The sequence below is a fragment of the Aulonocara stuartgranti genome (assembly GCF_965226115.1).
Source record: "Aulonocara stuartgranti genome assembly, chromosome: 8".
In the NCBI taxonomy this organism is placed as follows: domain Eukaryota; kingdom Metazoa; phylum Chordata; class Actinopteri; order Cichliformes; family Cichlidae; genus Aulonocara; species Aulonocara stuartgranti.
Window position 1 is genome coordinate 27,993,985 of NC_138959.1, and position 10,640 is coordinate 28,004,624.

At 38.9% G+C, this 10,640-nt stretch overlaps 2 long non-coding RNA genes across 12 annotated transcripts in view; one reads left to right on the forward strand and one right to left on the reverse strand.

Annotated features, from left to right (window-relative positions):
- LOC309713324 overlaps positions 1-5,470 on the forward strand; it is a 179,493-nt gene extending 174,023 nt beyond the window's left edge. Inside the window, exon 3 of the long non-coding RNA XR_014278565.1 lies at positions 5,459-5,470. This is a non-coding gene — a long non-coding RNA (uncharacterized lncRNA). The remainder of the gene's footprint in view (positions 1-5,458) is intronic.
- LOC309713321 lies at positions 8-10,112 on the reverse strand. 11 transcript variants are annotated; one of them, XR_014278545.1, is made up of 10 exons: positions 8,345-10,112; positions 7,646-7,807; positions 7,285-7,393; positions 7,060-7,179; positions 6,756-6,917; positions 2,783-2,896; positions 2,281-2,380; positions 1,899-2,056; positions 1,414-1,471; positions 8-460 (listed from the first exon to the last, which is right to left on the reverse strand). It is a non-coding gene; the product is annotated as an uncharacterized lncRNA (long non-coding RNA). The 11 variants fall into 11 exon arrangements; XR_014278554.1 differs by lacking the exon at positions 2,281-2,380 and having other exon boundaries at positions 13-460; positions 8,345-8,505; positions 9,723-10,112; XR_014278555.1 differs by lacking the exon at positions 2,281-2,380 and having other exon boundaries at positions 15-460; positions 8,345-9,803; positions 10,009-10,112.
- Between the last annotated feature and the right edge of the window lie 528 nt (positions 10,113-10,640).

The window sequence follows — 10,640 nt, forward strand, 5'->3', positions numbered from 1 at the left end:
TATTTGTAAGAAAATTATGAACTTCATATTGTGCATTAAATAAAAGAACATTTCACAACTCTGAGTCAACAGAAACAGGTAACAGAAATGTCTCTAATGTGTACAGTGTAGTGTAAGCATTAAAAGATCATAAAGGAAAAACTAACATTTATGTGAAACTAATTGTAATAAAAAATGAGCAGGTGCTTTATAGATTTAAAAGAAAGAATCTGAAAACAACACTTTTTTGGTCTAAGTGATCAAAGTAGAAAACAGAACTGATGTTCAAGAACAAACCGTAGCTGCACTAATATTACACATCTCGATCGTTGTACTGAACAGACATGTTGCTTTTAAAACCACATGCAGTGTGTGACCATGACTGTTCACTGAGACCATGAACGCCACTTCGCTGAAGCATTCTTCTTCTTCTTCTTGCCATTAAATTGGAAGCAGAAGCAGCACGAGCTGATTTGATCTACTGAAAGGAAAAAGCAGAACATCTGAGTTGAAACCAGTCAGCTGAAATCATTAAGACAGGAACAAATTCAATGCAGTGTCTCACGTGGCTTAGCCTGTTACAACTGTTGATACAAGCTAAATACGGTTAACACACAGTGTCAGGGAGCTCCAGTGTGGGAACTAGTGGCTTTAGGTTTGTAGTCATTTAACTTTCATCCATTCATTCATTTAATTCAGGAGGAAGAAATGCCAGGTTGGTGCAGGCTGGTTACATGTATTTGGTCCCATGCTGTCTTTAATTAAATGACTTGGTTCATTTTATGGCTGGGCTGTATGTGGGGTTATATCATGTTATTTGGGCAGGAGTACCTGTCCCCTGTTAGACTTAGAAAGTTTCTCCATAAGTAGAGTTTCTAACTCTTCTAGCACATCTGTGGCTGACAGCTTTTTGGTGGCTCTTTTTACCCCACACTGGTTGTGAGTGTGTAAATAGCCCCACTAGTTATTTTGGGTTGCAGTTAACTAGGGAGGAAGGGGTGGGTATGCCATGATTAGGTGAATAACAATTATATGTGATACATAAATTTCACAATGCATGCATATATCTCTATCAATTAAACCTGGCCTGAGGGCTGCCATTTTTTACATTCAGTTATTTCTCTTAGAAATGTTGGAACTAAATAATGAATGTGTTACAGTTAAAGTGAAACACTGGTCAGTGTAAATGGCTCATTGGGACACAGAAACCTTTAAATTAAACCTGATATCTAGTGTCAAACAATATCAAAGCTGTAAAAGATGTTTACATTCAGAATTTATAAAACTATTATTGTAAATAAATTCAAACAAGTGAGCTTTTCTCTTTGTGCTGAATATCAACACTGTGGTTTCTTAGACTGTAAGCTGTACTTTAGTGCAACCAGTTGCAGAAGCTGCCACTCCAAATGTCTTTTGATAACAAGAAAAAAATACCTTTTCAGTACACGGCCTGAAGTTCTTCTCCGAAATCTTCTGCAATCGGCTTTGTCTGCTGGTTTGAAGACAATAAACCATAAAAAAGATGATTTAGTCACTTTGTCTGTGTCATGCAGCTCGAATGTGTCGTGTAACGATGTTGAATAGCCGTCGTTATCCCTCTGCTGCGTCAGTAGGATTGTACTGTACAGCATCTCATTGATATGTGAGGAATGCTAATGTAACACGATAACAGACTTACATCATTAAAATATAAAGTGCAGGAGATATTTAGATATTTTTTATATTTATATTACATTTTATAGCTGACGGATATTACTAAATAGATAGAATTTACTAAATAGCTGGATGAACATGAAAAATATGTCTATAATAACAAATGACCATGAGAGCCAGTAGAATTAATTCAGCTGGACACTCAAAAGACGTCCTTAAATGCTCTTTAAGTGGCAGAACAGATGAACAAACAGTTAATCGCTTACTTGAGATGAAATCTGCTCAGCTACTTTGAAAACAGCTTCTAACTGGTTCCTCCTTTAACAGGATGACTGCTCAGGGGTAAGGCCATCATGCAATCCAGCAACCTTTATGGTTCTGCTTTGATTCACCAGGAACTATTAGGGAAACCTTCCAGCGCCTCCTGTGAAAGACACAGGCATAAACACACAAACATTTATTAACATGTTCCACAGTGTTCCAGTTTGATTTTCTTATCCTGTGGACAACAACGTACATGGATGCAGGTTTATTGTTAACTTTTGTAAGGTTTATTTAATGAACATATCCAGCTGCAGCTCCACTGTGATCCTGAACTGGATAAGCACTTAAGAAAATGTGTCAATAAATGGACAAACATCAACTTACTATATTTATCCAAACAGACGGGACCAATAATGCTTCGCTGAGTTAGAGACTTTAACAGACTCTTCTATGTAAGAATGTCTCGTGCTGATATACCTGCAAACTTGACAACAAAGGTTTTTCAGACTACATGTAGCTGTCCTCTATGTCAGCTAACACATTTACATTTATGTCACACTTATTTCTGCTTTCCCATTTTATAATTATTACTTACATTTTGATTAGATACCTTGAGTTTGTAAATGATCAGATTACATAATTGGAATACAATGTATCCAATTCAGGGTTGCGGGAGGATGAAGCCTATCCCAGCTGATACAGGACAAAGACAGGCTGCCAGTTTATTGCAGGGCTAATACAACATGTGTAACAGAAAATCCACTTAAATGTTTGATATTTCTTATAATAATCATAATTATGACTATTATTTAAAGGTTTCTTCATAAATACATTTTGATTTTTTATAACCCCTAAAATATAAACCTGAGCTGTTTCAGATTCTGACCTCTGACCTCAGTGACCTGGCTGTGTCCTCACTGCAGCTCCCTCTTGGAAGTACGTCTGCTTCTTGTCTTCCCCCAGTGTTGACCGCCTGATATCAAGATATCACGTACTGTAACTGAGGAACAAAAAAGGACAAACACTTGCCTTCATTTAAAAGTACATTCATACAGAGATAATCTATGGAAACACACTAGTTCACAGTTTGGGAGGAACCAGTTCCTGTGAAACATTTCTGTATATGAACATCATGTGGAGAATGAATGAAATGAGTTCTTCAGGTGACTCAGCAGTCCCACACTGACAAATGAAATCTAGTTAAACTATTAAGCATATTTGCTCTTCTGAAATCTGTGTTAAACAACAACAAACATAAATTAGTAACAAAAACTACAGCTGAGTATAGGCTTTACAAACCACCAGCAGCCATAATGCTAAATTTTAATCTTCAAATGTTTCTGAGCTGTCTTCAACCTGCTTTTAGCACATTAAAGTCTCAATAAATAAAGTCAATGCAGACTCAATCCTAAATGTTCAGCACACAGAGACACAGAGGTACTGTTTAAAGTTTAGTGTTAACTTGAGTCACTGATCATTCACAGTATTACAGAGTCTGGCAGTCTTTGCATGATGTCCACGTCACTGTAAGTTTCTAGCTGACTCTCAGGTGTGCCAGCAGGAAAGAGTAATAATAACCTGCATCCTGAGGTTTGTCATGCAGGATTAAAGGAGCCAAGCTTTGTTCACACAGCTAGGATTGTATTTTACACTGACCCTGGGTCAGTATCAACTTCAAGAAGACAGCTGTAACTGTTGATAGAAGAATCACACACACATATTTATGGCTTTGCCTTATAGAATTCAGCATCTCAGTGCTCAGGAAATAGGTTTTGCAGCTGTTTGAGCTAAGATTTTCAAGTTATTCACAAATTAAAACCTATACTTTGTGTCGGGCAAGAACTAAATTCAAATGCATGTAACAGTGAGAAACGCGTTTCTCATCAACTTCATAGAGCTTGCTGTAACTTTTGATAGAAAACTCAGACAAACATATTCATGGCTTTATCTTATAGACTTCAATATCCCCCCAATGTGTGTGTGAGTCTTCTCTCAAAATTTACAGCTGTCTTTATGAAGTTTATGGAAAAACGCTTTATTTCACCACGTTAGTGCGTTTCTCGCTATTACATGCATTTGAATGGAGTTCTCGCCCGACACAAAGTATAGGTTTTCAATTTGTGAATAACTTGAAAATCTTAGCTCAAACAGCTGCAAAACCTATTTCCTCAGCACGGAGATGCTGAATTCTATAAGGCAAAGCCATAAATATGTGTGTGTGTGAGTCCTCTATCAAAAGTTACAGCTGTCTTCATGAAGTTGATACTGACCCAGGGTCAGTGTAAAATACAAGTTATTCACATAATGAAAACTTATACTTTGTTTCGTGCAAGAACTCCATTCAAATGCATGTAATAGTCAGAAACGCACTGTCTCGGCGAAATGAAGCCTTTTTGTACAACTTCATGAAGTTAGCTGTAACTTTTGATAAAAGGCTCAAAGCAGAGGGATAACGACGGCTATTCAACATCGTTACACGACACATTCGAGCTGCATGACGCAGACAAAGTGACTAAATCATCTTTTTTGTGGTTTATTGTCTTCAAACCAGCAGACAAAGCCGATTGCAGAAGATGTCGGAGAAGAACTTCAGGCCGTGTACTGAAAAGGTATTTTTTTCTTGTTATCAAAAGACATTTGGAGTGGCAGCTTCTGCAACTGGTTGCACTAAAGTACAGCTTACAGTCTAAGAAACCACAGTGTTGATATTCAGCACAAAGAGAAAAGCTCACTTGTTTGAATTTATTTACAATCATAGTTTTATAAATTCTGAATGTAAACATCTTTTACAGCTTTGATATTGTTTGACACTAGATATCAGGTTTAATTTAAAGGTTTCTGTGTCCCAATGAGCCATTTACACTGACCAGTGTTTCACTTTAACTGTAACACATTCATTATTTAGTTCCAACATTTCTAAGAGAAATAACTGAATGTAAAAAATGGCAGCCCTCAGGCCAGGTTTAATTGATAGAGATATATGCATGCATTGTGAAATTTATGTATCACATATAATTGTTATTCACCTAATCATGGCATACCCACCCCTTCCTCCCTAGTTAACTGCAACCCAAAATAACTAGTGGGGCTATTTACACACTCACAACCAGTGTGGGGTAAAAAGAGCCACCAAAAAGCTGTCAGCCACAGATGTGCTAGAAGAGTTAGAAACTCTACTTATGGAGAAACTTTCTAAGTCTAACAGGGGACAGGTACTCCTGCCCAAATAACATGATATAACCCCACATACAGCCCAGCCATAAAATGAACCAAGTCATTTAATTAAAGACAGCATGGGACCAAATGCATGTAACCAGCCTGCACCAACCTGGCATTTCTTCCTCCTGAATTAAATGAATGAATGGATGAAAGTTAAATGACTACAAACCTAAAGCCACTAGTTCCCACACTGGAGCTCCCTGACACTGTGTGTTAACCGTATTTAGCTTGTATCAACAGTTGTAACAGGCTAAGCCACTTGAGACACTGCATTGAATTTGTTCCTGTCTTAATGATTTCAGCTGACTGGTTTCAACTCAGATGTTCTGCTTTTTCCTTTCAGTAGATCAAATCAGCTCGTGCTGCTTCTGCTTCCAATTTAATGGCAAGAAGAAGAAGAAGAATGCTTCAGCGAAGTGGCGTTCATGGTCTCAGTGAACAGTCATGGTCACACACTGCATGTGGTTTTAAAAGCAACATGTCTGTTCAGTACAACGATCGAGATGTGTAATATTAGTGCAGCTACGGTTTGTTCTTGAACATCAGTTCTGTTTTCTACTTTGATCACTTAGACCAAAAAAGTGTTGTTTTCAGATTCTTTCTTTTAAATCTATAAAGCACCTGCTCATTTTTTATTACAATTAGTTTCACATAAATGTTAGTTTTTCCTTTATGATCTTTTAATGCTTACACTACACTGTACACATTAGAGACATTTCTGTTACCTGTTTCTGTTGACTCAGAGTTGTGAAATGTTCTTTTATTTAATGCACAATATGAAGTTCATAATTTTCTTACAAATAAAACTCTAATGACAAACATGAACAGCTGTGCTTATTTCTGAGACATGAGTTTTTGAATGTGTTTAGACAGTGTGCATCTGTAATCTGAAACTGTAATGGTGAACCTGAGGTGATGGTCAACAGAAGGCTAATATATATCAATATAAAACAATATTGAAGTAATGTCTTTACCCCCTGCAGAGTGTGGACGCTGTGCACTCAATCACCTTATTCACTGTAGTAAACATGCACCGCTAGCTCAAGTGACTGACTGTCTCCATGGTTACATCGTATATTATTAGCTATGTAAACAGCTTCCATAGATACCGCCATAGCTCTCTGCAGCTGTAACACTTTCACACTTTGCAAATCATTTCACGATTTTGATAGTTATGAAGACAGAATATGTTTTTAAGGTCATGCTAGGCGGTTGCTATGGTGGTTGCTGTGGACTTGGCTGGACCGCGTCCGATTCCTGTTATTAGCTGTCCGCCGTAGGAAGGCTGCGTTCCATTTACAAGTAGTGACAGTCTGCCGCAACTCGAACTCAAACCCCGCTTTGTTCTTTAATTATAGGCCTTTTATAGCCGTTCATGACACGGGCACACACACACATAAAGCACTTTGCCTCACCATGAGAATGGAACTTTACCTAAGCTAACCTTTAAAATATCTGATATAGGATAGAAAAAATGAAGCAACCAGAGATTTAATGATGAAGACTCTGGGTTCTGTAGTGACCTGAATGACTCTTTGCATACAATTTATTGAAGAGGACTTTAGAATGCACTTTACATTTAGACTGTTGCTGTTTAATTTTTTACATTGTTGCGGTGTTATGTCATGAATAAAGTTCACCTGCTGGGGGTTTGATGGATCAGATCATCATAATCAATGGGTCCTGAGGTGGGCGGGACTGTCTCTGGTGATGTCACCATGAAGGAACAGCATCTGGCACGTGTTGCTGAAACATCCCAGTACACTGGTGTAGTTTCCTCTCCAGCTGTTTGACATTTGACACTTCAACATTAAGGAGAAGAAGAAGAAACAGTGTTAGGTCAGGTGACCACATGGTTTCTAAAGTAACTGACAGGAAGTAACCAGGCCGTCAGAAATGGATGGCATGTGTTTAGAGTTACTGGAGTTGGGTAACTCTACTTACCAAAAGCAGAAGCACACAGATGAAGGATCAGATGCTGAATGTTGCAGGAACATGCTCGTGCGGTGGTCATTCAGTGCTGCTCCGGCAGGTTAGACAGTCCAAGACTGATATACTGCCCATCTGAGAGTTTGAAAACACACATGCAAAGATTTATTTTGTATTACAGTCAAAGTTGGATGTTCATTTTTGTCCTTTAAAAATGTTTGTGTATTTGAAAGCGCTAACATTTAAGGATGACTTGGATCGTCTCCTTTAAAGGGGAGACAAGTGTATCCACTGATCCACGTCACTTTACCTGGATGATGACTCCTCTCCCCCTCACTCAGAAACGCTCCTAATATAACCAAGCAAATAAATAATATTGAAGATTTACTTACATCATTACAAAAACAGGAAAAACATCTCCCTTTGATTCTATTTCTCCATTCCTGCTGAACATCAGGCAACAAATATCTCAATAAATCACAGTAAAATGTAAAGCACATGTTTTCTCTGCTTTGTCTAACCTCTGCAGAGCCTCTGTCAAGAAAAACATATCTGTAAGCATAAAACAAATATACATTTCATAACACGTCACTGGACAAACCTCGGTCAGTTGATTTCCTCTGTGCAGTGTAGACGAACATCAGTCAGCAAGTCAAGGTGGTGAGATGGACTGGTGTCCTTTGTGACTCTGCTGGTTCTTCTGAGGAAATACCACCGTCTCTCCACACCGTCACCATCTGTGAGCACAAACTGCTGCTCTGCTCTGCCAGCATGTAGGAAATCACATATCACACACACAGGGGTGAAGAAACATTAGAACTCAACTTTGGATACTTTAGATCTAAACAGATCAAAGTAGCTCTTAGCTTCAACAATCAGTGAACAGACAAACAATGATACCATACTGATTCTGTATGAATACAATATGGTATTTTCAATACAGGTGTCAAATTAATTTACTAAAACTAATACAGATATATGTATTTTTTTTTTTATAAATTCGTTTGCTAAATTATAAGAATATATATTTTTTCATTTAACAATTGCAACTGAAAGAAATTAAATATTGAACAAAAATATATTGTCACATTCTGAGCATGCTCAGCATGCTGACAGACTTGAAGTTGCTACAGATTTTAAGAAGTGATAATTATAGGGAAAAAACTTCTCTTTTTCATCCGTTTAATCAAACATTTGATGCCTTAGATGTCTCAGTCCTATAGCATTCTGCAACTACAACTAAGCTGAAGCTTGGATTTGGCTGCAGGTGCCCTGTACATCCTTCTCAACATGTGGGTACCATTTAATCACACTTCTTCCTGAGCTTTGCTTCGTCACAAGACCAAAGGTGGCATCCCGTGTCACGGTCATATCATCATCCAGAAGAAACATTTGAAGAAACATCATGGAGAAGAAACATTTACGCGCCTCCCGGTTTTGTTTTCTGATCCTGCAAAAAGACTGAGGACAACAAAGCCCAGAGAACACGAGATACACAACATCCAACATTCAGACTCAACAGCCTCCATAAATGAAGAGCACCAGGTTGGTTCAGTTATAGTAGATGTCATGGAATTTTTTAAATAAAGTCTGCAACACAGAAAGAGCTGTGATCATGCTATTTATTACTGTGCACAGGAGAGCAAACACACATCAAACATCACAGTTCAGTCATGTCAGCTCTGCCACTTCACGTGTCTCGCTATGAAACCTAACGGATCAATGGTTATGCTGTTTTGTGCCCTTGACGTTATCAGCACCTGTAAAGGGAGTTGTTTTCTCAAACTGCTGAAGTAAGTTCATCTAGTTTTAGAAACCTTCATTGAACAGTCTATAACAGTGTCACAACTAAGCATATGCATAAGCACTTAAATGCTTTAAATGAGAATAACATAAAATTTCTATTACAGGAGCTAGAGCCTGTCCCAGTAGTCATAGGTAGAGCACACCTGGACAGGTCACCAGTCTGTCAGAGGACTAACACAGATGCAGCCTGACTCAATCCTAAATGTTCAGCACACAGAGACACAGAGGTACCGTTTAAAGTTTAGTGTTAACTTGAGTCACTGATCATTTGCAGTATTACAGAGTCTGGCAGTCTTTGCATGATGTCCACGTCACTGTAAGTTTCTAGCTGACTCTCAGGTGTGACAGGTGTGCCAGCAGGAAAGAGTAATAATAGCCTGCATCCTGAGGTTTTTCATGCAGGATTAAAGGAGCCAGGCTTTGTTCACACAGCTAGGATTGTATTTTACACTGACCCTGGGTCAGTATAAGTATCATACAGTTTAAACGAAGCACTGAAACTTGCACATATTTATTACAGATGCACTGAAGCTAATCGAGATATTTGCTGTCAGTCTGTGGCTGCGATTAAACACTTTACTGGAAACTTTATTAACTAGTAACTTCGTCAGTCATGACAGAAGCTAATATTTCTGTGCTAACATCGTTTAAACAGTAACAGCTTTACTCCAATATAAGCTAACGTTTACACCGTAACTTTAAGCTAGCACCATAAAGACGGTAAAACACATAATAACATCTACAAATGCATCTTAAAGCTGTTATATTAGCACTCGGTGTATTACTAACATAACCACATTAACATTATTGACACTCGCTGGTCTGACTTTTAATAGTCATTCTATAAATGCTGTCCGTTTAAACGGTCTTACCTGTACACACTCCTGTATCCACCGGATTGCAGCCAGAGTGGATTCTGGAGTCTTCCCACGCTCCTGTTAGTGATCCTCCATCTGGATGGATGATAACAACCTTCTGAACAATCTAGCAGGAGATGGTCCATATCTAGGGGATATGGACTGACAACAGCCGAAGCGGGTGAATAAAGTCACCCAGTCGCTAGCTGTGCGATTACCCAGCATACACCAGCACAATATTAGGCACAGCACCACCATAGACATTTTCAGTGGTTTTGAATGCAGGACATGGTTATCTTACCTTGTAAAATGCATGACAATAAAACAGCTAACCACCATAAAATGGTATTGTGTATGTATGTATGTGCATGTGTGTGTGTGTGTGTGAGAGAGAGAGAGAGAGAGAGGGGGGGGGGGGGGGGGGGGGGGAGATCAAAGGCGTGCGCTTATGTTTTTTCTTGATCAAGAGTGTGCCTCCTCTCTCTTATTGGATGTATGGTATAGCATGTTTATTCAGGTGCACCTTTGAAGTCTATGAGAATACTTTGCAGCCTGGTCTGAGTGGTCATTTCTGCACAGACACAATGAAGCGTGCACTCAGTTTAGAGGAGGCTGTTGCTGCAGTTTTGCACTCTCCACAAGCAGTGGAGATACTTCTGACAGCGAAGAAGAATTTTTGCCAGGCACCGAGGAGCTTTGCAGCTCATGTGCGGAGGAGGAGAAGGAGAAGGAGGAAGAAGAGCAGGAGGAAGAGACAAGACTGGAGGATGGCCAGTGGAGATCTAAAAATGGAGAAATCATGTGGCAACCCACACACGAAGAGGTCCTGCCATTTTTTCCTCCCCCCATTTTAACCCCAGGACCAACCCATTATGCAATTCGTATAGGATCAGCAGCCCTGTGAGCACTTTCCATCTTTTTTTTGCAGAGGAC